Below are 24,179 nucleotides of genomic sequence, written 5' to 3' on the forward strand. Positions count from 1 at the left end.
GTGCAATCCAGCTGACCTTAGGGCTGGTGAATCTGACCCTCCATTAGCTGTCATGGAGGCCCAGGTGACCAGTCCTGTAGGGGAGACTGGACCCAAATCCCCTGATGAGGAGGTCGGTGAGGATGAGGCGGATGACACGCCAGTGCCTCAGTTCCAGCCTCCTCCTCAGTTCCAGCCTCATCCCCAGCTCCAGGACCCAGCCCAGTTCCAGCCTCCTCAGTTCCAGCTCCAGCCTCCTCAGTTCCAGCCTCCTCCTCAGTTCCAGCCTCATCCCCAGTTCCAGGACCCAGCCCAGTTCCAGCCTCCTCCTCAGTTCCAGCTCCAGCCTCCTCAGTTCCAGCCTCCTCCTCAGTTCCAGCCTCATCCCCTAGGGCTGGTGAATCTGACCCTCCATTAGCTGTCATGGAGGCCCAGGTGACCAGTCCTGTAGGGGAGACTGGACCCAAATCCCCTGATGAGGAGGTCGGTGAGGATGAGGCGGATGACACGCCAGTGCCTCAGTTCCAGCCTCCTCCTCAGTTCCAGCCTCATCCCCAGTTCCAGGACCCAGCCCAGTTCCAGCCTCCTCAGTTCCAGCCTCATCCCCAGTTCCAGGACCCAGCCCAGTTCCAGCCTCATCCCCAGTTCCAGGACCCAGCCCAGTTCCAGCCTCATCCCCAGTTCCAGGACCCACCTGATAACCGACTACCACAAACTGGTCCCCCTACTCAGCCCAGGCAGCATACCTGGAGGCAGCAGAAAGCTGCCCAAGAAGACGAGGAAATAATGGCTAGGGGTGAACCACCAAGGAAACGCCTGGCAAAGGATGTTTACCACTACACCTGCAAGCACTGTGGGCAATCCAAAAACAAGACAACTGGCCACACTCAGTTGAAGGGCCGGTGGTACTGTCCAGCTTCAGGCCTCTCTGTGGCTCAGTGGAAGGAGAGTGTACAGGGACCTCTTTGAATTGCTTTATATAGCAGTTTTATTATATATTTTATTACATTTTTATATATTTTTTATGTTTATGTATTTTTAAATGTGTTTGCTGTGTGGTGTGTTGTGATGTGAACCTTTTGTTTTTAGTTGCTGTGTTTGCAATGCTTAATTTGCACACACACACACACACACACAAAAAAGGAAAAAAAAAAGAAAAAAAAAAAGAATAATACTTGTGTGGTGTAATAGTTAAAATAAAAAAACCACAAAAAACTCTTGTGGTGTAATGTAACACATCCATCCTTTGGGTGGAAGATTCCAGGTGCAAGTCCTGGCAAGAGTGTGTGGTCTGTTTAGCAGATTAGTATTTTTTATTATATTATTTTTTACATATTGTCACATTAAGTCCACTGGAGGCGAGGTTTAGAACCCAAGTGCAGTCTTTATTCGCGCAAACTTAAACAACCAAAATCCAAAACATTAAACAACAGGCTTGGTGTGAAGCAGAACATAAACAATAGACTCACCAACAGTGGGTAACAACATCAATTACACATGGCAAACATGAGGGCTAAAATACACAGACTAATGACTGGACAAGGGAGACCTGTGAACAATGATCAAACAAACAAATGACATGACAGAACACAAAACAAGGGATATATATATATATATATACACACACACACACACACATAGACACACATATGTTATTTACAATATATTTATATAACATTTACTTAAACTATTTCTAGAAGTGCTTATTATCATTATTATATGTAACTATTTATATATTTTTATTATTAAACTGCATTTGTGTTTGTTTATTATAGCTGTATTTATTATCATTTAAAATTAGATGAATACAAATAAGGAATATTTAATGTGAATGTTGGATTGGATTTAAGACTTTTGAATAAAACATATTAGTAGAAATACGTGTTGTTTGTTTTATTTCAGCTGTACAAAAATTATATGAGGAAGTGTTTTGTGATTAAGTAAAAGTATAAATATTGATTTAAGAAATGTGTTAGTTAGTTTGTTAGTAAGAGAAATGTGCATAGAGAACTGGTAACAAAAAAACAATCCCCAGTTCCACCGCTTTTTTTCTTTTTCTTTCCCTTTTTCTCCCCCCCCCCCCCCCCCCCCCCCTTCGCTTTTTCTTTTTTTTTCTTTCCCCCGCCATGGCAGTCCGTTTTGCCCTGTTTTTGGCCGAGAGGTTAAGGCGATGGACTTGAAATCCATTGGGGTCACCCCGCGCAGGTTCGAACCCTGCCGACTACGTGATACTTTGTCTGTTTCCTCCAAGCATTGTGTCTTTGAGGAGCTTTGTTTGAGTTCAATGTCTTCTCTAACTTCAGGTGCAGCACACATCCAGATTTTGTAGCTGGATGCATTCTACCTGGTGTACTGTACCCTACACATCCAGCCAAAAAATAGCATGCTGCTCACTAAACAGGGTAGTCGTGGCCGAGAGGTTAAGGCGATGGACTTGAAATCCATTGGGGTCTCCCCGCGCAGGTTCGAACCCTGCCGACTACGTGATGCTTTGTTTGCTTCAAGCATTAGGTCGTGAAGCAACTTTGTTTGAGCACATTTTCATCTCTAACTTCAGATTCAGCACACATCTAGATTTTCCAGCTGGGTTAATTTTTCCTGGTGTACTGTACCCTTCACATCCAGTCTAGAAAATAGCATCCTACTTTCTGAATGACATTGTTGTGGCCAAGAGGTTAAGGTGATTGACTTGAAATCCATTGGGTTTTACCTGCGCAGGTTAAAACCCTGCTGTCTACTCTATCTTCAGGTGCAGCACACATCTAGATTTTATAGCTGGGTGCATTGTACCTGGTGAACTCTAGCCTACACATCCAGCCAAAAAATAGCATGCTGCTCACTAAATGGGGTAGACGTGGCCGAGAGGTTAAGGCGATGGACTCGAAATCCATTGGGGATTCCCTGCGCAGGTTCGAACCCTGCCGACTACGTGGTGGTTTGTCTGTTTGCTACAAGCATTTTTTCTTTCAGGAGCTTTGTTTGAGCTCATTGTCTTCTCTAACTTCAGATGCAGCACACATCTAAATTTTGTAGCTGGATGCTTTGTACCTGGTGACCTCTACCCTTCACATCAAGCCAAAAAATAGCATGCTGCTCGCTAAATGGTGTAGTCGTGGCCGAGAGGTTAAGGCGATGGACTTGAAATCCATTGGGGTCTCCCCGCGCAGGTTCGAACCCTGCCGACTACGTGATACTTTGTCTGTTTCCTCCAAGCATTGTGTCTTTGAGGAGCTTTGTTTGAGTTCAATGTCTTCTCTAACTTCAGGTGCAGCACACATCCAGATTTTGTAGCTGGATGCATTCTACCTGGTGTATTGTACCCTACACATCCAGCCAAAAAATAGCATGCTGCTCACTAAACGGGGTAGTCGTGGCCGAGAGGTTTAGGCGATGGACTTGAAATCCATTGGGGTCACCCCGCGCAGGTTCGAACCCTACCGACTACGTGATGCTTTGCTTCAAGCATTAGGTCGTGAAGCATCTTTTTTTGAGCACATTTTCATCTCTAACTTCAGATTCAGCACACATCTAGATATTCTAGCTGGGTTAATTTTTCCTGGTGTACTGTACCCTTCACATCCAGTCTAGAAAATAGCATCCTACTTTCTGAATGACATTGTTGTGGCCAAGAGGTTAAGGTGATTGACTTGAAATCCATTGGGTTTTACCTGCGCAGGTTAAAACCTTGCTGTCTACTCTATCTTCAGGTGCAGCACACATCTAGATTTTATAGCTGGGTGCATTGTACCTGGTGAACTCTAGCCTACACATTCAGCCAAAAAATAGCATGCTGCTCACTAAATGGGGTAGTCTTGGCCGAGAGGTTAAGGTGATGGACTCGAAATCCATTGGGGTTTCCCCGCGCAGGTTCGAACCCTGCCGACTACGTGGTGGTTTGTCTGTTTGCTACATGCATTTTTTCTTTCAGGAGCTTTGTTTGAGCTCATTGTCTTCTCTAACTTCAGATGCAGCACACATCTAAATTTTGTAGCCGGGTCCATTCTACCTGGTGTAATCCACCCTTTACATCCAGCCAAAAAATAGCATGCTGCTCAATAAATGGGGTAGTCGTGGCCGAGAGGTTAAGGCGATGGACTTGAAATCCATTGGGGTCACCCCGCGCAGGTTCGAACCCTGCCGACTACGTGGTGGTTTGTCTGTTTCCTACAAGCATTTTTTCTTTCAGGTGCTTTGTTTGAGCTCATTATCTTCTCTAACTTCATATGCAGAACACATCTAAATTTTGTAGCTGGATGCTTTGTACCTGGTGTACTCTACCCTACACATCCAGCCAAAAAATAGCATGCTGCTTACCAAATGTGGTAGTCGTGGCCTAGAGGTTAAGGCGATGGACTTGAACTCCATTGGGGTCTCCCCGCGCAGGTTAGAACCCTGCCGACTACGTGATACTTTGTCTGTTTCCTCCAAGTATTGTGTCTTTGAGAAGCTTTGTTTGAGTTCAATGTCTTCTCTAACTTCAGGTGCAGCACACATCCAGATCTTGTAGCTGGATGCATTCTACCTGGTGTACTCTACCCTACACATTCAGCCAAAAAATAGCATGCTGCTCACTAAACGGGGTAGTCGTGGCCGAGAGGTTAAGGCGATGGACTTGAAATCCATTGGGGTCTCCCCGCGCAGGTTCAAACCCTGCCGACTACGTGATGCTTTGTTTGCTTCAAGCATTAGGTCGTGAAGCAACTTTGTTTGAGCACATTTTCATCTCTAATTTCAGATTCAGCACACATCTAGATTTTCCAGCTGGGTTAATTTTTCCTGGTGTACTGTACCCTTCACATCCAGTCTAGAAAATAGCATCCTACTTTCTGAATCACATTGTTGTGGCCAAGAGGTTAAGGTGATTGACTTGAAATCCATTGGGTTTTACCTGCGCAGGTTAAAACCCTGCTGTCTACTCTATCTTCAGGTGCAGCACACATCTAGATTTTGTAGCTGTTTGCATTGTACCTGGTGTACTCTACCCTTCACATCCAGCCAAAAAAATAGCATGCTGTTCGCTAAATGGGGTAGTCGTGGCCGAGAGGTTAAGGCGATGGACTTGAAATCCATTGGGGTCTCCCCGCGCAGGTTCAAACCCTGCCGACTACGTGGTGGTTTGTCTATTTGCTACAAGCATTTTTTTCTTTCAGGTGCTTTGTTTGAGCTCATTATCTTCTCTAACTTCATATGCAGAACACATCCAGATCTTGTAGCTGGATGCATTCTACCTGGTGTACTCTACCCTACACATTCAGCCAAAAAATAGCATGCTGCTCACTAAACGGGGTAGTCGTGGCCGAGAGGTTAAGGCGATGGACTTGAAATCCATTGGGGTCTCTCCACGCAGGTTCGAACCCTGCCGACTACGTGATGCTTTGTTTGCTTCAAGCATTAGGTCGTGAAGCAACTTTGTTTGAGCACTTTTTCATCTCTAACTTCAGATTCAGCACACATCTAGATTTTATAGCTGGGTGCATTGTACCTGGTGAACTCTAGCCTACACATCCAGCCAAAAAATAGCATGCTGCTCACTAAATGGGGTAGTCGTGGCCGAGAGGTTAAGGCGATGGACTCGAAATCCATTGGGGTTTCCCTTCGCAGGTTCGAACCCTGCCGACTACGTGGTGGTTTGTCTGTTTGCTACAAGCATTTTTTCTTTCAGGAGCTTTGTTTGAGCTCATTGTCTTCTCTAACTTTAGATGCAGCACACATCTAAATTTTGTAGCTAGATGCTTTGTACCTGGTGACCTCTACCCTTCACATCAAGCCAAAAAATAGCATGCTGCTTGCTAAATGGGGTAGTCGTGGCCGAGAGGTTAAGGCGATGGACTTGAAATCCATTGGGGTCTCCCCACGCAGGTTCGAACCCTGCCGACTACGTGATACTTTGTCTGTTTCCTCCAAGTATTGTGTCTTTGAGAAGCTTTGTTTGAGTTCAATGTCTTCTCTAACTTCAGGTGCAGCACACATCCAGATTTTGTAGCTGGATGCATTCTACCTGGTGTACTCTACCCTACACATTCAGCCAAAAAATAGCATGCTGCTCACTAAACGGGGTAGTCGTGGCCGAGAGGTTAAGGCGATGGACTTGAAATCCATTGGGGTTTCCCCGCGCAGGTTCGAACCCTGCCGACTACGTGGTGGTTTGTCTGTTTGCTTCAAGAATTTTTTCTTTCAGGTGCTTTCTTTGAGCTCATTATCTTCTCTAACTTCATATGCAGAACACATCTAAATTTTGTAACTGGATGCTTTGTACCTGGTGTACTCTACCCTACACATCCAGCCAAAAAATAGCATGCTGCTTACCAAATGTGGTAGTCGTGGCCGAGAGGTTAAGGCGATGGACTTGAAATCCATTGGGGTCTCCCCGCGCAGGTTCAAACCCTGCCGACTACGTGATACTTTGTCTGTTTCCTCCAAGTATTGTGTCTTTGAGAAGCTTTGTTTGAGTTCAATGTCTTCTCTAACTTCAGGTGCAGCACACATCCAGATTTTGTAGCTGGATGCATTCTATCTGGTGTACTCTACCCTACACATTCAGCCAAAAAATAGCATGCTGTTCACTAAACGGGGTAGTTGTGGCCGAGAGGTTAAGGCGATGGACTTGAAATCCATTGGGGTCTCCCCGCGCAGGTTCGAACCCTGCCGACTACGTGATGCTTTGTTTGCTTCAAGCATTAGGTCGTGAAGCAACTTTGTTTGAGCACATTTTCATCTCTAACTTCAGATTCAGCAGACATCTAAATTTTCCAGCTGGGTTAATTTTTCCTGGTGTACTGTACCCTTCACATCCAGTCTAGAAAATAGCATCCTACTTTCTGAATCACATTGTTGTGGCCAAGAGGTTAAGGTGAATGACTTGAAATCCATTGGGTTTTACCTGCGCAGGTTAAAACCCTGCTGTCTACTCTATCTTCAGGTGCAGCACACATCTAGATTTTGTAGCTGTTTGCATTGTACCTGGTGTATTCTACCCTTCACATCCAGCCAAAAAAATAGCATGCTGCTCGCTAATTGGGATAGTCATGGCCGAGAGGTTAAGGCGATGGACTTGAAATCCATTGGGGTCTCCCCGCGCAGGTTCGAACCCTGCCGACTACGTGGTGGTTTGTCTGTTTGCTACAAGCATTTTTTCTTTCAGGAGCTTTGTTTGAGCTCATTGTCTTCTCTAACTTCAGATGCAGCACACATCTAAATTTTGTAGCTGGATGCATTGTACCTGGTGACCTCTACCCTTCACATCAAGCCAAAAAATAGAATGCTGCTCGCTAAATGGGGTAGTCGTGGCCGAGAGGTTAAGGCGATGGACTTGAAATCCATTGGGGTCTCCCCGCGCAGGTTCGAACCCTGCCGACTACGTGATACTTTGTCTGTTTCCTCCAAGCATTGTGTCTTTGAGGAGCTTTGTTTGAGTTCAATGTCTTCTCTAACTTCAGGTGCAGCACACATCCAGATTTTGTAGCTGGATGCATTCTACCTGGTGTACTGTACCCTACACATCCAGCCAAAAAATAGCACGCTGCTCACTAAACGGGGTAGTCGTGGCCGAGAGGTTAAGGCGATGGACTTGAAATCCATTGGGGTCTCCCCGCGCAGGTTCGAACCCTGCCGACTACGTGATGCTTTGTTTGCTTCAAGCGTTAGGTCGTGAAGCAACTTTGTTTAAGCACATTTTCATCTCTAACTTCAGATTCAGCACACATCTAGAATTTCCAGCTAGGTTAATTTTTCCTGGTGTACTGTACCCTTCACATCCAGTCTAAAAAATAGCATCCTACTTTCTGAATGACATTGTTGTGGCCAAGAGGTTAAGGTGATTGACTTGAAATCCATTGGGTTTTACCTGCGCAGGTTAAAACCCTGCTGTCTACTCTATCTTCAGGTGCAGCACACATCTAGATTTTATAGCTGGGTGCATTGTACCTGGTGAACTCTAGCCTACACATCCAGCCAAAAAATAGCATGCTGCTCACTAAATGGGGTAGACGTAGCCGAGAGGTTAAGGCGATGGACTCGAAATCCATTGGGGTTTCCCTGCGCAGGTTCGAACCCTGCCGACTACGTGGTGGTTTGTCTGTTTGCTACAAGCATTTTTTCTTTCAGGAGCTTTGTTTGAGCTCATTGTCTTCTCTAACTTTAGATGCAGCACACATCTAAATTTTGTAGCTGGATGCTTTGTATCTGGTGACCTCTACCCTTCACATCAAGCCAAAAAATAGCATGCTGCTCGCTAAATGGGGTAGTCGTGGCCGAGAGGTTAAGGCGATGGACTTGAAATCCATTGGGGTCTCCCCGCGCAGGTTCGAACCCTGCCGACTACGTGATACTTTGTCTGTTTCCTCCAAGTATTGTGTCTTTGAGAAGCTTTTTTTGAGTTCAATGTCTTCTCTAACTTCAGGTGCAGCACACATCCAGATTTTGTAGCTGGATGCATTCTACCTGGTGTACTCTACCCTACACATTCAGCCAAAAAATAGCATGCTGCTCACTAAACGGGGTAGTCGTGGCCGAGAGGTTAAGGCGATGGACTTGAAATCCATTGGGGTCTCCCCACGCAGGTTCGAACCCTGCCAACTACGTGGTGGTTTGTCTGTTTGCTACAAGCATTTTTTCTTTCAGGTGCTTTGTTTGAGCTCATTATCTTCTCTAACTTCATATGCAGAACACATCTAAATTTTGTAACTGGATGCTTTGTACCTGGTGTACTCTCCCCTACACATCCAGCCAAAAAATAGCATGCTGCTTACCAAATGTGGTAGTCGTGGCCGAGAGGTTAAGGCGATGGACTTGAAATCCATTGGGGTCTCCCCGCGCAGGTTCGAACCGTGCCGACTACGTGATACTTTGTCTGTTTCCTCCAAGTATTGTGTCTTTGAGAAGCTTTGTTTGAGTTCAATGTCTTCTCTAACTTCAGGTGCAGCACACATCCAGATTTTGTAGCTGGATGCATTCTATCTGGTGTACTCTACCCTACACATTCAGCCAAAAAATAGCATGCTGCTCACTAAACGGGGTAGTTGTGGCCGAGAGGTTAAGGCGATGGACTTGAAATCCATTGGGGTCACCCCGCGCAGGTTCGAACCCTGCCGACTATGTGATGCTTTGTTTGCTTCAAGCATTAGGTCGTGAAGCAACTTTGTTTGAGCACATTTTCATCTCTAACTTCAGATTCAGCACACATCTAGATTTTCCAGCTGGGTTAATTTTTCCTGGTGTACTGTACCCTTCACATCCAGTCTAGAAAATAGCATCCTACTTTCTGAATCACATTGTTGTGGCCAAGAGGTTAAGGTGATTGACTTGAAATCCATTGGGTTTTACCTGCGCAGGTTAAAACCCTGCTGTCTACTCTATCTTCAGGTGCAGCACACATCTAGATTTTGTAGCTGTTTGCATTGTACCTGGTGTACTCTACCCTTCACATCCAGCCAAAAAAATAGCATGCTGCTCGCTAATTGGGATAGTCATGGCCGAGAGGTTAAGGCGATGGACTTGAAATCCATTGGGGTCTCCCCGCGCAGGTTCGAACCCTGCTGACTACGTGGTGGTTTGTCTGTTTGCTACAAGCATTTTTTCTTTCAGGAGCTTTGTTTGAGCTCATTGTCTTCTCTAACTTTAGATGCAGCACACATCTAAATTTTGTAGCTGGATGCTTTGTATCTGGTGACCTCTACCCTTCACATCAAGCCAAAAAATAGCATGCTGCTCGCTAAATGGGGTAGTCGTGGCCGAGAGGTTAAGGCGATGGACTTGAAATCCATTGGGGTTTCCCTGCGCAGGTTCGAACCCTGCCGACTACGTGGTGGTTTGTCTGTTTGCTACAAGCATTTTTTCTTTCAGGAGCTTTGTTTGAGCTCATTGTCTTCTCTAACTTTAGATGCAGCACACATCTAAATTTTGAAGCTGGATGCTTTGTATCTGGTGACCTCTACCCTTCACATCAAGCCAAAAAATAGCATGCTGCTCGCTAAATGGGGTAGTCGTGGCCGAGAGGTTAAGGCGATGGACTTGAAATCCATTGGGGTCTCCCCGCGCAGGTTCGAACCGTGCCGACTACGTGATACTTTGTCTGTTTCCTCCAAGTATTGTGTCTTTGAGAAGCTTTGTTTGAGTTCAATGTCTTCTCTAACTTCAGGTGCAGCACACATCCAGATTTTGTAGCTGGATGCATTCTATCTGGTGTACTCTACCCTACACATTCAGCCAAAAAATAGCATGCTGCTCACTAAACGGGGTAGTTGTGGCCGAGAGGTTAAGGCGATGGACTTGAAATCCATTGGGGTCTCCCCACGCAGGTTCGAACCCTGCCGACTAAGTGGTGGTTTGTCTGTTTGCTACAAGCATTTTTTCTTTCAGGTGCTTTGTTTGAGCTCATTATCTTCTCTAACTTCATATGCAGAACACATCTAAATTTTGTAACTGGATGCTTTGTACCTGGTGTACTCTACCCTACACATCCAGCCAAAAAATAGCATGCTGCTTACCAAATGTGGTAGTCGTGGCCGAGAGGTTAAGGCGATGGACTTGAAATCCATTGGGGTCTCCCCGCGCAGGTTCGAACCGTGCCGACTACGTGATACTTTGTCTGTTTCCTCCAAGTATTGTGTCTTTGAGAAGCTTTGTTTGAGTTCAATGTCTTCTCTAACTTCAGGTGCAGCACACATCCAGATTTTGTAGCTGGATGCATTCTATCTGGTGTACTCTACCCTACACATTCAGACAAAAAATAGCATGCTGCTCACTAAACGGGGTAGTTGTGGCCGAGAGGTTAAGGCGATGGACTTGAAATCCATTGGGGTCACCCCGCGCAGGTTCGAACCCTGCCGACTATGTGATGCTTTGTTTGCTTCAAGCATTAGGTCGTGAAGCAACTTTGTTTGAGCACATTTTCATCTCTAACTTCAGATTCAGCACACATCTAGATTTTCCAGCTGGGTTAATTTTTCCTGGTGTACTGTACCCTTCACATCCAGTCTAGAAAATAGCATCCTACTTTCTGAATCACATTGTTGTGGCCAAGAGGTTAAGGTGATTGACTTGAAATCCATTGGGTTTTACCTGCGCAGGTTAAAACCCTGCTGTCTACTCTATCTTCAGGTGCAGCACACATCTAGATTTTGTAGCTGTTTGCATTGTACCTGGTGTACTCTACCCTTCACATCCAGCCAAAAAAATAGCATGCTGCTCACTAATTGGGATAGTCATGGCCGAGAGGTTAAGGCGATGGACTTGAAATCCATTGGGGTCTCCCCGCGCAGGTTCGAACCCTGCCGACTACGTGGTGGTTTGTTTGTTTGCTACAAGCATTTTTTCTTTCAGGAGCTTTGTTTGAGCTCATTGTCTTCTCTAACTTCAGATGCAGCACACATCTAAATTTTGTAGCTGGATGCATTGTACCTGGTGACCTCTACCCTTCACATCAAGCCAAAAAATAGCATGCTGCTCGCTAAATGGGGTAGTCGTGGCCGAGAGGTTAAGGCGATGGACTTGAAATCCATTGGGGTCTCCCCGCGCAGGTTCGAACCCTGCCGACTACGTGATACTTTGTCTGTTTCCTCCAAGCATTGTGTCTTTGAGGAGCTTTGTTTGAGTTCAATGTCTTCTCTAACTTCAGGTGCAGCACACATCCAGATTTTGTAGCTGGATGCATTCTACCTGGTGTACTGTACCCTACACATCCAGCCAAAAAATAGCATGCTGCTCACTAAATAGGGTAGTCGTGGCCGAGAGGTTAAGGCGATGGACTTGAAATCCATTGGGGTCTCCCCTCGCAGGTTCAAACCCTGCCGACTACGTGGTGGTTTGTCTATTTGCTACAAGCATTTTTTCTTTCAGGTGCTTTGTTTGAGCTCATTATCTTCTCTAACTTCATATGTAGAACACATCTAAATTTTGTAGCTGGATGCTTTGTACCTGGTGTACTCTACCCTACACATCCAGCCAAAAAATAGCATGCTGCTTACCAAATGTGGTAGTCGTGGCCGAGAGGTTAAGGCGATGGACTTGAAATCCATTGGGGTATCCCCGCGCAGGTTGGAACCCTGCCGACTACGTGATACTTTGTCTGTTTCCTCCAAGTATTGTGTCTTTGAGAAGCTTTGTTTGAGTTCAATGTCTTCTCTAACTTCAGGTGCAGCACACATCCAGATTTTGTAGCTGGATGCATTCTACCTGGTGTACTCTACCCTACACATTCAGCCAAAAAATAGCATGCTGCTCACTAAACGGGGTAGTCGTGGCCGAGAGGTTAAGGCGATGGACTTGAAATCCATTGGGGTCTCCCCGCGCAGGTTCGAACCCTGCCGACTACGTGATGCTTTGTTTGCTTCAAGCGTTAGGTCGTGAAGCAACTTTGTTTAAGCACATTTTCATCTCTAACTTCAGATTCAGCACACATCTAGAATTTCCAGCTGGGTTAATTTTTCCTGGTGAACTGTACCCTTCACATCCAGTCTAGAAAAGAGCATCCTACTTTCTAAATGACATTGTTGTGGCCATGAGGTTAAGGTGATTGACTTGAAATCCATTGGGTTTTACCTGCGCAGGTTAAAACCCTGCTGTCTACTCTATCTTCAGGTGCAGCACACATCTAGATTTTATAGCTGGGTGCATTGTACCTGGTGAACTCTAGCCTACACATCCAGCCAAAAAATAGCATGCTGCTCACTAAATGGGGTAGTCGTGGCCGAGAGGTTAAGGCGATGGACTCGAAATCCATTGGGGTTTCCCTGCGCAGGTTCGAACCCTGCCGACTACGTGGTGGTTTGTCTGTTTGCTACAAGCATTTTTTCTTTCAGGAGCTTTGTTTGAGCTCATTGTCTTCTCTAACTTTAGATGCAGCACACATCTAAATTTTGTAGCTGGATGCTTTGTATCTGGTGACCTCTACCCTTCACATCAAGCCAAAAAATAGCATGCTGCTCGCTAAATGGGGTAGTCGTGGCCGAGAGGTTAAGGCGATGGACTTGAAATCCATTGGGGTCTCCCCGCGCAGGTTCGAACCCTGCCGACTACATGATACTTTGTCTGTTTCCTCCAAGTATTGTGTCTTTGAGAAGCTTTGTTTGAGTTCAATGTCTTCTCTAACTTCAGGTGCAGCACACATCCAGATTTTGTAGCTGGATGCATTCTACCTGGTGTACTCTACCCTACACATTCAGCCAAAAAATAGCATGCTGCTCACTAAACGGGGTAGTCGTGGCCGAGAGGTTAAGGCGATGGACTTGAAATCCATTGGGGTCTCCCCACGCAGGTTCGAACCCTGCCGACTACGTGATGCTTTGTTTGCTTCAAGCATTAGGTCGTGAAGCAACTTTGTTTGAGCACATTTTCATCTCTAACTTCAGATTCAGCACACATTTAGATTTTCCAGCTGGGTTAATTTTTCCTGGTGTACTCTACCCTTCACATCCAGTCTAGAAAATAGCATCCTACTTTCTGAATCACATTGTTGTGGCCAAGAGGTTAAGGTGATTGACTTGAAATCCATTGGGTTTTACCTGCGCAGGTTAAAACCCTGCTGTCTACTCTATCTTCAGGTGCAGCACACATCTAGATTTTGTAGCTGTTTGCATTGTACCTGGTGTACTCTACCCTTCACATCCAGCCAAAAAAATAGCATGCTGCTCGCTAATTGGGATAGTCATGGCCGAGAGGTTAAGGCGATGGACTTGAAATCCATTGGGTTTTACCTGCGCAGGTTAAAACCCTGCTGTCTACTCTATCTTCAGGTGCAGCACACATCTAGATTTTGTAGCTGTTTGCATTGTACCTGGTGACCTCTACCCTTCACATCAAGCCAAAAAATAGCATGCTGCTCGTTGAATGTGGTAGTCGTGGCCGAGAGGTTAAGGCGATGGACTTGAAATCCATTGGGGTCTCCCCGCGCAGGTTCGAACCCTGCTGACTACGTGATGCTTTGTTTGCTTCAGGCATTAGGTCGTGAAGCAACTTTGTTTGAGCACATTTTCATCTCTAACTTCAGATTCAGCACACATCTAGAATTTCCAGCTGGTTTAATTTTTCCTGGTGTACTGTACCCTTCACACCCACATCTAAATTTTGTAGCTGGATGCTTTGTACCTGGTGTACTCTACCCTACACATCCAGCCAAGAAATAGCATGCTGCTCGTTGAATGTGGTAGTCGTGGCCGAGAGGTTAAGGCGATGGACTTGAAATCCATTGGGGTCTCCCCACGCAGGTTCGAACCCTGCCGACTACGTGATGCTTTGTTTGCTTCAGGCATTAGGTCGTGAAGCAACTTTGTTTGAGCACATTTTCATCTCTAACTTCAGATTCAGCACACATCTAAAATTTCCAGCTGGGTTAATTTTTCCTGGTGTACTGTACCCTTCACATCCACATCTAAATTTTGTAGCTGGATGCTTTGTACCTGGTGTACTCTACCCTACACATCCAGCCAAAAAATAGCATGCTGCTTACCAAATGTGGTAGTCGTGGCCGAGAGGTTAAGGCGATGGACTTGAAATCCATTGGGGTCTCCCCGCGCAGGTTCGAACCCTGCCGACTACGTGATACTTTGTCTGTTTCGTCCAAGTATTGTGTCTTTGAGAAGCTATGTTTGAGTTCAATGTCTTCTCTAACTTCAGGTGCAGCACACATCCAGATCTTGTAGCTGGATGCATTCTACCTGGTGTACTCTACCCTACACATTCAGCCAAAAAATAGCATGCTGCTCACTAAACGGGGTAGTCGTGGCCGAGAGGTTAAGGCGATGGACTTGAAATCCATTGGGGTCTCCCCGCGCTGGTTCGATCCCTGCCGACTACGTGATGCTTTGTTTGCTTCAAGCATTAGGTCGTGAAGCAACTTTGTTTGAGCACATTTTCATCTCTAACTTCAGATTCAGCACACATCTAGATTTTCCAGCTGGGTTAATTTTTCCTGGTGTACTGTACCCTTCACATCCAGTCTAGAAAATAGCATCCTACTTTCTGAATCACATTGTTGTGGCCAAGAGGTTAAGGTGATTGACTTGAAATCCATTGGGTTTTACCTGCGCAGCTTAAAACCCTGCTGTCTACTCTATCTTCAGGTGCAGCACACATCTAGATTTTGTAGCTGTTTGCATTGTACCTGGTGTACTCTACCCTTCACATCCAGCCAAAAAAATAGCATGCTGCTCGCTAAATGGGATACTCGTGGCCGAGAGGTTAAGGCGATATTCTTGAAATCCTTAGGGCTCTACCCGCGCAGGTTCGAACCCTGCTGACTATGTGATGCTTTGTTTGCTTCAAGCGTTAGGTCGTGAAGCAACTTTGTTTAAGCACATTTTCATCTCTAACTTCAGATTCAGCACACATCTAGATTTTCCAGCTGGGTTAATTTTTCCTGGTGTACTGTACCCTTCACATCCAGTCTAGAAAATAGCATCCTACTTTCTGAATCACATTGTTGTGGCCAAGAGGTTAAGGTGATTGGCTTGAAATCCATTGGGGTTTCCCTGCGCAGGTTCGAACCCTGCCGACTACGTGGTGGTTTGTCTGTTTGCTACAAGCATTTTTTCTTTCAGGAGCTTTGTTTGAGCTCATTGTCTTCTCTAACTTCATATGCAGAAAACATCTAAATTTTGTAGCTGGATGCTTTGTACCTGGTGACCTCTACCCTTCACATCAAGCCAAAAAATAGCATGCTGCTCGCTAAATGGGATAGTCGTGGCCGAGAGGTTAAGGCGATGGACTTGAAATCCATTGGGCTCTACCCACGCAGGTTCGAACCCTGCTGACTATGTGATGCTTTGTTTGCTTCAAGTGTTAGGTCGGGAAGCAACTTTGTTTAAGCACATTTTCATCTCTAACATCAGATTCAGCACACATCTAGAACTTCCAGCTGGGTTAATTTTTCCTGGTGTACTGTACCCTTCACATCCAGTCTAGAAAATAGCATCCTACTTTCTGAATGACAATGTTGTGGCCAAGAGGTTAAGGTGATTGACTTGAAATCCATTGGGTTTTACCTGCGCAGGTTAAAACCCTGCTGTCTACTCTATCTTCAGGTGCAGCACACATCTAGATTTTATAGCTGGGTGCATTGTACCTGGTGAACTCTAGCCTACACATCCAGCCAAAAAATAGCATGCTGCTCACTAAATGGGGTAGACGTGGCCGAGAGGTTAAGGCGATGGACTCGAAATCCATTGGGGTTTCCCTGCGCAGGTTCGAACCCTGCCGACTACGTGGTGGTTTGTCTGTTTGCTACAAGCATTTTTTCTTTCAGGAGCTTTGTTTGAGCTCATTGTCTTCTCTAACTTCAGATGCAGCACACATCTAAATTTTGTAGCTGGATGCTTTGTACCTGGTGACCTCTACCCTTCACATCAAGCCAAAAAATAGCATGCTGCTTGCTAAATGTGGTAGTCGTGGCCGAGAGGTTAAGGCGATGGACTTGAAATCCATTGGGGTCTCCCCGTGCAGGTTCGAACTCTGCCGATTATGTGATGCTTTGTTTGCTTCAAGCATCCCTTACGAAACAAAAATATATTGCAATATACTAGAATTTATATTGCAATACATTAGAAAATATATTTCAATGTATCAGAAACTTCCTCATATATTTGAAAATATATAGCAATATATGGATGGACAACCTATTGCTATATATAGATTCATATATTAAAATACATTGATATACAAACAAAACTGAATTATTTCATGTATGTTTATTGAAACAAAGTATTTTTTGTGAGTTAAGCAAGCTCCTGCATATGTTTACAGAGGTTGATTAACAATAGCCAAAATCAGATGGTGCATGACATTCAATATATTTTCTATATTTAGAAAATATTTCTATTAGGACCGGGACTTTAACGCGTTAATTAAGATTAATTAATTATGTGACTTTAATGCGTTAATTACGTGACTTTAACGCGTTAATTAATTACGCAAAAAAAAAAAATTTTTTACCAAACTTATTTTTGCACCGCGGAACGTTTTTCAATGAATGAGTTTCGACGGACCAATTATACTGGAACACCAACTAGCGCTCCGGAGTCACGACAACAACGAACCCTGTGAACATGAACGAAGCTATGGAACGAAGAAGCTGATGATACCGCTTTGCTTGGCCCCGTGGATGGGAAATTTTGTTTTAAAAAACGAAAGAATGGAAGCGTCGTCAAGAGCATGGTTGTGTGCAAGCTATACAACAAGGAATTTGCGTATCACCGCAGCACATCGAGCCTCAAATATCACAAAAATGCTTTTGCTAAACTGGCAAACATGCACTGGTCTGCTGGACTGAAATAAATAAACAATATTTTGTTGATTAAGCTTATGTATTCAGTCATTATTCAATGGTATACTAAAAATACATGTGAAAAATTACTTCTCATTGTTCTCAGGTCAAATATTTATATGCAATTAAAATGCGATTAATTAATTACAAAGCCTCTAATTAATTAGATTAATTTTTTTAATCGAGTCGTGGCCCTAATTTCTATATTATATTTAATCTGTTATATTTTAAAATATATGACAGACAGTGTACATTAGATTATTTCATATTTACCATGTATACAAAATATATGATAATTATATACTATGTAATATAAATCAATATATTTAAGACATATGTTCCCATATAAATCTGATTATATTATCCAGTACATTGAGGTATATTATCTGATATAATTTTACATATATATTTACATATATATACAATGACTTCCAATATATAATTTCATATATTGTAGGATATATTTCAATATACATAGCAATATATTGAATAGTATAATGATATGTATTTATTCAATATATGAAAACGGCAATAATTGCAGTATTGTCCCATATATTGCAATATATGACTTGCATATATAATATATTATTATATAATATATCATATGATATATTACTATGTAAATTTCACAATATATGGAGACACATGAAATATATTGTCAACTAATATATTGAGAAATATATTTTTGTTGCGTAAGGGATTAGGTCCTGAAGCAACTTTGTTTGAGCACATTTTCATCTCTAACTTCAGATTCAGCACACATCTAGAATTTCCAGCTGGGTTAATTTTTCCTGGTGTACTGTACCCTTCACATCCAGTCTAGAAAATAGCATCCTACTTTCTGAATGACATTGTTGTGGACAAGAGGTTAAGGTGATTGACTTGAAATCCATTGGGTTTTACCTGCGCAGGTTAAAACCCTGCTGTCTACTCTATCTTCAGGTGCAGCACACATCTAGATTTTATAGCTGGTTGCATAGTACCTGGTGAACTCTAGCCTACACATCCAGCCAAAAAATAGCATGCTGCTCAATCAATGGGGTAGTCGTGGCCGAGAGGTTAAGGCGATGGACTTGAAATCCATTGGGGTTTCCCCGCGCAGGTTCAAACCCTGCCGACTATGTTGTGGTTTGTCTGTTTGCTACAAGCATTTTTTCTTTCAGGTGCTTTGTTTGAGCTCATTATCTTCTCTAACTTCATATGCAGAACACATCTAAATTTTGTAGCTGGATGCTTTGTACCTGGTGTACTCTACCCTACACATCCAGCCAAAAAATAGCATGCTGCTTACCTAAAGTGGTAGTCGTGGCCGAGAGGTTAAGGCGATGGACTTGAAATCCATTGGGGTCTCCCCGCGCAGGTTCGAACCCTGCCGACTACGTGATGCTTTGTTTGCTTCAAGCGTTAGGTCGTGAAGCAACTTTGTTTAAGCACATTTTCATCTCTAACTTCAGATTCAGCACACATCTAGAATTTCCAGCTGGGTTAATTTTTCCTGGTGTACTGTACCCTTCACATCCAGTCTAGAAAATAGCATCCTACTTTCTGAATGACATTGTTGTGGCCAAGAGGTTAAGGTGATTGACTTGAAATCCATTGGGTTTTACCTGCGCAGGTTAAAATCCTGCTGTCTACTCTATCTTCAGGTGCAGCACACATCTAGATTTTATAGCTGGGTGCATTGTACCTGGTGAACTCTAGCCTACACATCCAGCCAAAAAATAGCATGCTGCTCACTAAATGGGGTAGACGTGGCCGAGAGGTTAAGGCGATGGACTCGAAATCCATTGAGGTTTCCCTGCGCAGGTTCGAACCCTGCCGACTACGTGGTGGTTTGTCTGTTTGCTACAAGCATTTTTTCTTTCAGGAGCTTTGTTTGAGCTCATTGTTTTCTCTAACTTCAGATGCAGCACACATCTAAATTTTGTAGCTGGATGCTTTGTACCTGGTGACCTCTACCCTTCACATCAAGCCAAAAAATAGCATGCTGCTCGCTGAATGTGGTAGTCGTGGCCGAGAGGTTAAGGCGATGGACTTGAAATCCATTGGGCTCTCCCCGCGCAGGTTCGAACCCTGCCGACTACGTGATGCTTTGTTTGCTTCAAGCGTTAGGTCGTGAAGCAACTCTTTTTAAGCACATTTTCATCTCTAACTTCAGATTCAGCACACATCTAGAATTTCCAGCTGGGTTAATTTTTCCTGGTGTACTGTACCCTTCACATCCAGTCTAGAAAATAGCATCCTACTTTCTGAATGACATTGTTGTGGCCAAGAGGTTAAGGCGATTGACTTGAAATCCATTGGGTTTTACCTGCGCAGGTTAAAACCCTGCTGTCTACTCTATCTTCAGGTGCAGCACACATCTAGATTTTATAGCTGGGTGCATTGTACCTGGTGAACTCTAGCCTACACATCCAGCCAAAAAATAGCATGCTGCTCACTAAATGGGGTAGTCGTGGCCGAGAGGTTAAGGCGATGGACTCGAAATCCATTGGGGTTTCCCCGCGCAGGTTCGAACCCTGCCGACTACGTGGTGGTTTGTCTGTTTGCTACATGCATTTTTTCTTTCAGGAGCTTTGTTTGAGCTCATTGTCTTCTCTAACTTCAGATGCAGCACACATCTAAATTTTGTAGCCGGGTCCATTCTACCTGGTGTAATCTACCCTTTACATCCAGCCAAAAAAATAGCATGCTGCTCAATAAATGGGGTAGTCGTGGCCGAGAGGTTAAGGCGATGGACTTGAAATCCATTTGGGTTTCCCGGCGCAGGTTCAAACCCTGCCGACTACGTGGTGGTTTGTCTGTTTGCTACAAGCATTTTTTCTTTCAGGTGCTTTGTTTGAGCTCATTATCTTCTCTAACTTCATATGCAGAACACATCTAAATTTTGTAGCTGGATGCTTTGTACCTGGTGTACTCTACCCTACACATCCAGCCAAAAAATAGCATGCTGCTTACCAAATGTGGTAGTCGTGGCCGAGAGGTTAAGCCGATGGACTTGAAATCCATTGGGGTCTCCCCGCGCAGGTTCGAACCCTGCCGACTACGTGATACTTTGTCTGTTTCCTCCAAGTATTGTGTCTTTGAAAAGCTTTGTTTGAGTTCAATGTCTTCTCTAACTTCAGGTGCAGCACACATCCAGATTTTGTAGCTGGATGCTTTCTACCTGGTGTACTCTACCCTACACATTCAGCCAAAAAATAGCATGCTGCTCATTGAATGTGGTAGTCGTGGCCGAGAGGTTAAGGCGATGGACTTGAAATCCATTGGGGTCTCCCCGCGCAGATTCGAACCCTGCCGACTACGTGATGCTTTGTTTGCTTCAGGCATTAGGTCGTGAAGCAACTTTGTTTGAGAACATTTTCATCTCTAACTTCAGATTCAGCACACATCTAGAATTTCCAGCTGGGTTAATTTTTCCTGGTGTACTGTACCCTTCACATCCACATCTAAATTTTGTAGCTGGATGCTTTGTACCTGGTGTACTCTACCCTACACATCCAGCCAAAAAATAGCATGCTGCTTACCAAATGTGGTAGTCGTGGCCGAGAGGTTAAGGCGATAGACTTGAAATCCATTTTTGGTCTCCCCGCGCAGGTTCGAACACTGCCGACTACGTGATACTTTGTCTGTTTCCTCCAAGTATTGTGTCTTTGAGAAGCTTTGTTTGAGTTCAATGTCTTCTCTAACTTCAGGTGCAGCACACATCCAGATCTTGTAGCTGGATGCATTCTACCTGGTGTACTCTACCCTACACATTCAGCCAAAAAATAGCATGCTGCTTACTAACCGGGTAGTCGTGGCCGAGAGGTTAAGGCGATGGACTTGAAATCCATTGGGGTCTCTCCACGCAGGTTCGAACCCTGCCGACTACGTGATGCTTTGTTTGCTTCAAGCATTAGGTCGTGAAGCAACTTTGTTTGAGCACTTTTTCATCTCTAACTTCAGATTCAGCACACATCTAGATTTTCCAGCTGGGTTAATTTTTCCTGGTGTACTGTACCCTTCACATCCAGTCTAGAAAATAGCATCCTACTTTCTAAATCACATTGTTGTGGCCAAGAGGTTAAGGTGATTGACTTGAAATCCAATGGGTTTTACCTGCGTAGGTTAAAACCCTGCTGTCTACTCTATCTTCAGGTGCAGCACACATCTAGATTTTATAGCTGGGTGCATTGTACCTGGTGAACTCTAGCCTACACATCCAGCCAAAAAATAGCATGCTGCTCACTAAATGGGGTAGACGTGGCCGAGAGGTTAAGCCGATGGACTCGAAATCCATTGGGGTTTCCCTGCGCCGGTTCGAACCCTGCCGACTACGTGGTGGTTTGTCTGTTTGCTACAAGCATTTTTTCTTTCAGGAGCTTTGTTTGAGCTCATTGTCTTCTCTAACTTCAGATGCAGCACACATCTAAATTTTGTAGCTGGATGCTTTGTACCTGGTGACCTCTACCCTTCACATCAAGCCAAAAAATAGCATGCTGCTTGCTAAATGGGGTAGTCGTGGCCGAGAGGTTAAGGCGATGGACTTGAAATCCATTGGGGTCTCCCCGCGCAGGTTCGAACCCTGCCGACTATGTGATACTTTGTCTGTTTCCTCCAAGCATTGTGTCTTTGAGGAGCTTTGTTTGAGTTCAATGTCTTCTCTAACTTCAGGTGCAGCACACATCCAGATTTTGTAGCTGGAAGCATTCTACCTGGTGTACTCTACCCTACACATCCAGCCAAAAAATAGCATGCTGCTCACTAAACGGGGTAGTCGTGGCCGAGAGGCTAAGGCGATGGACTTGAAATCCATTGGGGTTTCCCCGCGCAGGTTCGAACCCTGCCGACTACGTGGTGGTTTGTCTGTTTGCTACATGCATTTTTTCTTTCAGGAGCTTTGTTTGAGCTCATTGTCTTCTCTAACTTCAGATGCAGCACACATCTAAATTTTGTAGCCGGGTCCATTCTACCTGGTGTAATCTACCCTTTACATCCAGCCAAAATAATAGCATGCTGCTCAATAAATGGGGTAGTCGTGGCCGAGAAGTTAAGGCGATGGACTTGAAATCCATTGGGGTTTTCCCGCGCAGGTTCAAACCCTGCCGACTACGTGGTGGTTTGTCTGTTTGCTACAAGCATTTTTTCTTTCAGGTGCTTTGTTTGAGCTCATTATCTTCTCTAACTTCATATGCAGAACACATCTAAATTTTGTAGCTGGATGCTTTGTACCTGGTGTACGCTACCCTACACATCCAGCCAAAAAATAGCATGCTGCTTACCAAATGTGGTAGTCGTGGCCGAGAGGTTAAGGCGATGGACTTGAAATCCATTGGGGTCTCCCCGCGCAGGTTCGAACCCTGCCGACTACGTGATACTTTGTGATACTTTCCTCCAAGTATTGTGTCTCTGAGAAGCTTTGTTTGAGTTTAATGTCTTCTCTAACTTCAGGTGCAGCACACATCCAGATTTTGTAGCTGGATGCATTCTACCTGGTGTACTCTACCCTACACATTCAGCCAAAAAATAGCATGCTGCTCACTAAATGGGGTAGTCGTGGCCGAGAGGTTAAGGCGATGGACTTGAAATCCATTGGGGTCTCCCCGCGCAGGTTCGAACCCTGCCGACTACGTGATGCTTTGTTTGCTTCAAGCATAAGGTCGTGAAGCAACTTTGTTTGAGCACTTTTTCATCTCTAACTTTAGATTCAGCACACATCTAGATTTTCCAGCTGGGTTAATTTTTCCTGGTGTACTGTACCCTTCACATCCAGTCTAGAAAATAGCATCCTACTTTCTGAATCACATTGTTGTGGCCAAGAGGTTAAGGTGATTGACTTGAAATCCAATGGGTTTTACCTGCGTAGGTTAAAACCCTGCTGTCTACTCTATCTTCAGGTGCAGCACACATCTAGATTTTATAGCTGGGTGCATTGTACCTGGTGAACTCTAGCCTACACATCCAGCCAAAAAATAGCATGCTGCTCACTAAATGGGGTAGACGTGGCCGAGAGGTTAAGCCGATGGACTCGAAATCCATTGGGGTTTCCCTGCGCCGGTTCGAACCCTGCCGACTACGTGGTGGTTTGTCTGTTTGCTACAAGCATTTTTTCTTTCAGGAGCTTTGTTTGAGCTCATTGTCTTCTCTAACTTCAGATGCAGCACACATCTAAATTTTGTAGCTGGATGCTTTGTACCTGGTGACCTCTACCCTTCACATCAAGCCAAAAAATAGCATGCTGCTTGCTAAATGGGGTAGTTGTGGCCGAGAGGGTAAGGCGATGGACTTGAAATCCATTGGGGTCTCCCCGCGCAGGTTCGAACCCTGCCGACTACGTGATACTTTGTCTGTTTCCTCCAAGCATTGTGTCTTTGAGGAGCTTTGTTTGAGTTCAATGTCTTCTCTAACTTCAGGTGCAGCACACATCCAGATTTTGTAGCTGGAAGCATTCTACCTGGTGTACTCTACCCTACACATCCAGCCAAAAAATAGCATGCTGCTCACTAAACGGGGTAGTCGTGGCCGAGAGGTTAAGGCGATGTACTTGAAATCCATTGGGGTTTACCCGCGCAGGTTTGAACCCTGCCGACTACGTGGTGTTTTGTCTGTTTGCTACATGCATTTTTTCTTTCAGGAGCTTTGTTTGAGCTCATTGTCTTCTCTAACTTCAGATGCAGCACACATCTAAATTTTGTAGCCGGGTCCATTCTACCTGGTGTAATCTACCCTTTACATCCAGCCAAAATAATAGCATGCTGCTCAATAAATGGGGTAGTCGTGGCCGAGAAGTTAAGGCGATGGACTTGAAATCCATTGGGGTTTTCCCGCGCAGGTTCAAACCCTGCCGACTACGTGGTGGTTTGTCTGTTTGCTACAAGCATTTTTTCTTTCAGGTGCTTTGTTTGAGCTCATTATCTTCTCTAACTTCATATGCAGGACACATCTAAATTTTGTAGCTGGATGC

The 24,179-nt window shown here is 44.5% G+C and overlaps 44 non-coding genes across 44 annotated transcripts; all 44 read left to right on the forward strand.

The window, feature by feature from the left end:
- Positions 1-2,381: 2,381 nt before the first annotated feature.
- trnas-uga (transfer RNA serine (anticodon UGA)) lies at positions 2,382-2,463 on the forward strand. The gene has a single exon. It is a non-coding gene; the product is annotated as a tRNA-Ser (tRNA).
- A 364-nt stretch (positions 2,464-2,827) lies between these two features.
- Positions 2,828-2,909, forward strand: trnas-cga (transfer RNA serine (anticodon CGA)). The gene has a single exon. It is a non-coding gene; the product is annotated as a tRNA-Ser (tRNA).
- A 176-nt stretch (positions 2,910-3,085) lies between these two features.
- On the forward strand, positions 3,086-3,167 carry trnas-uga (transfer RNA serine (anticodon UGA)). The gene has a single exon. It is a non-coding gene; the product is annotated as a tRNA-Ser (tRNA).
- Positions 3,168-3,785: 618 nt separating this feature from the next.
- Positions 3,786-3,867, forward strand: trnas-cga (transfer RNA serine (anticodon CGA)). The gene has a single exon. It is a non-coding gene; the product is annotated as a tRNA-Ser (tRNA).
- Positions 3,868-4,043: 176 nt separating this feature from the next.
- On the forward strand, positions 4,044-4,125 carry trnas-uga (transfer RNA serine (anticodon UGA)). Its single transcript has one exon. It is a non-coding gene; the product is annotated as a tRNA-Ser (tRNA).
- Positions 4,126-4,559: 434 nt separating this feature from the next.
- On the forward strand, positions 4,560-4,641 carry trnas-uga (transfer RNA serine (anticodon UGA)). Its single transcript has one exon. It is a non-coding gene; the product is annotated as a tRNA-Ser (tRNA).
- A 365-nt stretch (positions 4,642-5,006) lies between these two features.
- On the forward strand, positions 5,007-5,088 carry trnas-uga (transfer RNA serine (anticodon UGA)). Its single transcript has one exon. It is a non-coding gene; the product is annotated as a tRNA-Ser (tRNA).
- Positions 5,089-5,519: 431 nt separating this feature from the next.
- On the forward strand, positions 5,520-5,601 carry trnas-cga (transfer RNA serine (anticodon CGA)). Its single transcript has one exon. It is a non-coding gene; the product is annotated as a tRNA-Ser (tRNA).
- A 176-nt stretch (positions 5,602-5,777) lies between these two features.
- On the forward strand, positions 5,778-5,859 carry trnas-uga (transfer RNA serine (anticodon UGA)). The gene has a single exon. It is a non-coding gene; the product is annotated as a tRNA-Ser (tRNA).
- A 176-nt stretch (positions 5,860-6,035) lies between these two features.
- On the forward strand, positions 6,036-6,117 carry trnas-uga (transfer RNA serine (anticodon UGA)). The gene has a single exon. It is a non-coding gene; the product is annotated as a tRNA-Ser (tRNA).
- Positions 6,118-6,293: 176 nt separating this feature from the next.
- trnas-uga (transfer RNA serine (anticodon UGA)) lies at positions 6,294-6,375 on the forward strand. Its single transcript has one exon. It is a non-coding gene; the product is annotated as a tRNA-Ser (tRNA).
- A 176-nt stretch (positions 6,376-6,551) lies between these two features.
- On the forward strand, positions 6,552-6,633 carry trnas-uga (transfer RNA serine (anticodon UGA)). Its single transcript has one exon. It is a non-coding gene; the product is annotated as a tRNA-Ser (tRNA).
- Positions 6,634-7,256: 623 nt separating this feature from the next.
- trnas-uga (transfer RNA serine (anticodon UGA)) lies at positions 7,257-7,338 on the forward strand. Its single transcript has one exon. It is a non-coding gene; the product is annotated as a tRNA-Ser (tRNA).
- A 176-nt stretch (positions 7,339-7,514) lies between these two features.
- On the forward strand, positions 7,515-7,596 carry trnas-uga (transfer RNA serine (anticodon UGA)). The gene has a single exon. It is a non-coding gene; the product is annotated as a tRNA-Ser (tRNA).
- A 364-nt stretch (positions 7,597-7,960) lies between these two features.
- On the forward strand, positions 7,961-8,042 carry trnas-cga (transfer RNA serine (anticodon CGA)). The gene has a single exon. It is a non-coding gene; the product is annotated as a tRNA-Ser (tRNA).
- A 176-nt stretch (positions 8,043-8,218) lies between these two features.
- On the forward strand, positions 8,219-8,300 carry trnas-uga (transfer RNA serine (anticodon UGA)). Its single transcript has one exon. It is a non-coding gene; the product is annotated as a tRNA-Ser (tRNA).
- Positions 8,301-8,992: 692 nt separating this feature from the next.
- trnas-uga (transfer RNA serine (anticodon UGA)) lies at positions 8,993-9,074 on the forward strand. The gene has a single exon. It is a non-coding gene; the product is annotated as a tRNA-Ser (tRNA).
- Positions 9,075-9,439: 365 nt separating this feature from the next.
- Positions 9,440-9,521, forward strand: trnas-uga (transfer RNA serine (anticodon UGA)). The gene has a single exon. It is a non-coding gene; the product is annotated as a tRNA-Ser (tRNA).
- A 176-nt stretch (positions 9,522-9,697) lies between these two features.
- Positions 9,698-9,779, forward strand: trnas-uga (transfer RNA serine (anticodon UGA)). Its single transcript has one exon. It is a non-coding gene; the product is annotated as a tRNA-Ser (tRNA).
- Positions 9,780-10,729: 950 nt separating this feature from the next.
- trnas-uga (transfer RNA serine (anticodon UGA)) lies at positions 10,730-10,811 on the forward strand. The gene has a single exon. It is a non-coding gene; the product is annotated as a tRNA-Ser (tRNA).
- Positions 10,812-11,434: 623 nt separating this feature from the next.
- trnas-uga (transfer RNA serine (anticodon UGA)) lies at positions 11,435-11,516 on the forward strand. Its single transcript has one exon. It is a non-coding gene; the product is annotated as a tRNA-Ser (tRNA).
- A 176-nt stretch (positions 11,517-11,692) lies between these two features.
- On the forward strand, positions 11,693-11,774 carry trnas-uga (transfer RNA serine (anticodon UGA)). Its single transcript has one exon. It is a non-coding gene; the product is annotated as a tRNA-Ser (tRNA).
- Positions 11,775-12,208: 434 nt separating this feature from the next.
- Positions 12,209-12,290, forward strand: trnas-uga (transfer RNA serine (anticodon UGA)). Its single transcript has one exon. It is a non-coding gene; the product is annotated as a tRNA-Ser (tRNA).
- A 364-nt stretch (positions 12,291-12,654) lies between these two features.
- Positions 12,655-12,736, forward strand: trnas-cga (transfer RNA serine (anticodon CGA)). Its single transcript has one exon. It is a non-coding gene; the product is annotated as a tRNA-Ser (tRNA).
- Positions 12,737-12,912: 176 nt separating this feature from the next.
- On the forward strand, positions 12,913-12,994 carry trnas-uga (transfer RNA serine (anticodon UGA)). The gene has a single exon. It is a non-coding gene; the product is annotated as a tRNA-Ser (tRNA).
- A 176-nt stretch (positions 12,995-13,170) lies between these two features.
- Positions 13,171-13,252, forward strand: trnas-uga (transfer RNA serine (anticodon UGA)). Its single transcript has one exon. It is a non-coding gene; the product is annotated as a tRNA-Ser (tRNA).
- Positions 13,253-13,808: 556 nt separating this feature from the next.
- trnas-uga (transfer RNA serine (anticodon UGA)) lies at positions 13,809-13,890 on the forward strand. The gene has a single exon. It is a non-coding gene; the product is annotated as a tRNA-Ser (tRNA).
- Positions 13,891-14,119: 229 nt separating this feature from the next.
- On the forward strand, positions 14,120-14,201 carry trnas-uga (transfer RNA serine (anticodon UGA)). Its single transcript has one exon. It is a non-coding gene; the product is annotated as a tRNA-Ser (tRNA).
- Positions 14,202-14,430: 229 nt separating this feature from the next.
- trnas-uga (transfer RNA serine (anticodon UGA)) lies at positions 14,431-14,512 on the forward strand. Its single transcript has one exon. It is a non-coding gene; the product is annotated as a tRNA-Ser (tRNA).
- A 176-nt stretch (positions 14,513-14,688) lies between these two features.
- On the forward strand, positions 14,689-14,770 carry trnas-uga (transfer RNA serine (anticodon UGA)). The gene has a single exon. It is a non-coding gene; the product is annotated as a tRNA-Ser (tRNA).
- A 1,324-nt stretch (positions 14,771-16,094) lies between these two features.
- Positions 16,095-16,176, forward strand: trnas-cga (transfer RNA serine (anticodon CGA)). Its single transcript has one exon. It is a non-coding gene; the product is annotated as a tRNA-Ser (tRNA).
- Positions 16,177-18,274: 2,098 nt separating this feature from the next.
- On the forward strand, positions 18,275-18,356 carry trnas-uga (transfer RNA serine (anticodon UGA)). The gene has a single exon. It is a non-coding gene; the product is annotated as a tRNA-Ser (tRNA).
- Positions 18,357-18,532: 176 nt separating this feature from the next.
- On the forward strand, positions 18,533-18,614 carry trnas-uga (transfer RNA serine (anticodon UGA)). Its single transcript has one exon. It is a non-coding gene; the product is annotated as a tRNA-Ser (tRNA).
- A 364-nt stretch (positions 18,615-18,978) lies between these two features.
- trnas-cga (transfer RNA serine (anticodon CGA)) lies at positions 18,979-19,060 on the forward strand. Its single transcript has one exon. It is a non-coding gene; the product is annotated as a tRNA-Ser (tRNA).
- Positions 19,061-19,236: 176 nt separating this feature from the next.
- On the forward strand, positions 19,237-19,318 carry trnas-uga (transfer RNA serine (anticodon UGA)). The gene has a single exon. It is a non-coding gene; the product is annotated as a tRNA-Ser (tRNA).
- A 364-nt stretch (positions 19,319-19,682) lies between these two features.
- trnas-cga (transfer RNA serine (anticodon CGA)) lies at positions 19,683-19,764 on the forward strand. Its single transcript has one exon. It is a non-coding gene; the product is annotated as a tRNA-Ser (tRNA).
- Positions 19,765-19,941: 177 nt separating this feature from the next.
- Positions 19,942-20,023, forward strand: trnas-uga (transfer RNA serine (anticodon UGA)). The gene has a single exon. It is a non-coding gene; the product is annotated as a tRNA-Ser (tRNA).
- A 176-nt stretch (positions 20,024-20,199) lies between these two features.
- trnas-uga (transfer RNA serine (anticodon UGA)) lies at positions 20,200-20,281 on the forward strand. Its single transcript has one exon. It is a non-coding gene; the product is annotated as a tRNA-Ser (tRNA).
- Positions 20,282-20,457: 176 nt separating this feature from the next.
- trnas-uga (transfer RNA serine (anticodon UGA)) lies at positions 20,458-20,539 on the forward strand. Its single transcript has one exon. It is a non-coding gene; the product is annotated as a tRNA-Ser (tRNA).
- A 1,191-nt stretch (positions 20,540-21,730) lies between these two features.
- Positions 21,731-21,812, forward strand: trnas-uga (transfer RNA serine (anticodon UGA)). Its single transcript has one exon. It is a non-coding gene; the product is annotated as a tRNA-Ser (tRNA).
- Positions 21,813-21,988: 176 nt separating this feature from the next.
- Positions 21,989-22,070, forward strand: trnas-uga (transfer RNA serine (anticodon UGA)). The gene has a single exon. It is a non-coding gene; the product is annotated as a tRNA-Ser (tRNA).
- Positions 22,071-22,505: 435 nt separating this feature from the next.
- trnas-uga (transfer RNA serine (anticodon UGA)) lies at positions 22,506-22,587 on the forward strand. Its single transcript has one exon. It is a non-coding gene; the product is annotated as a tRNA-Ser (tRNA).
- Positions 22,588-22,765: 178 nt separating this feature from the next.
- On the forward strand, positions 22,766-22,847 carry trnas-uga (transfer RNA serine (anticodon UGA)). Its single transcript has one exon. It is a non-coding gene; the product is annotated as a tRNA-Ser (tRNA).
- A 622-nt stretch (positions 22,848-23,469) lies between these two features.
- On the forward strand, positions 23,470-23,551 carry trnas-uga (transfer RNA serine (anticodon UGA)). The gene has a single exon. It is a non-coding gene; the product is annotated as a tRNA-Ser (tRNA).
- The last annotated feature ends 628 nt before the right edge of the window (positions 23,552-24,179 follow it).

This window comes from Pseudorasbora parva, chromosome 6 (genome assembly GCF_024679245.1).
Source record: "Pseudorasbora parva isolate DD20220531a chromosome 6, ASM2467924v1, whole genome shotgun sequence".
Classification (NCBI taxonomy): Eukaryota; Metazoa; Chordata; class Actinopteri; order Cypriniformes; family Gobionidae; genus Pseudorasbora; species Pseudorasbora parva.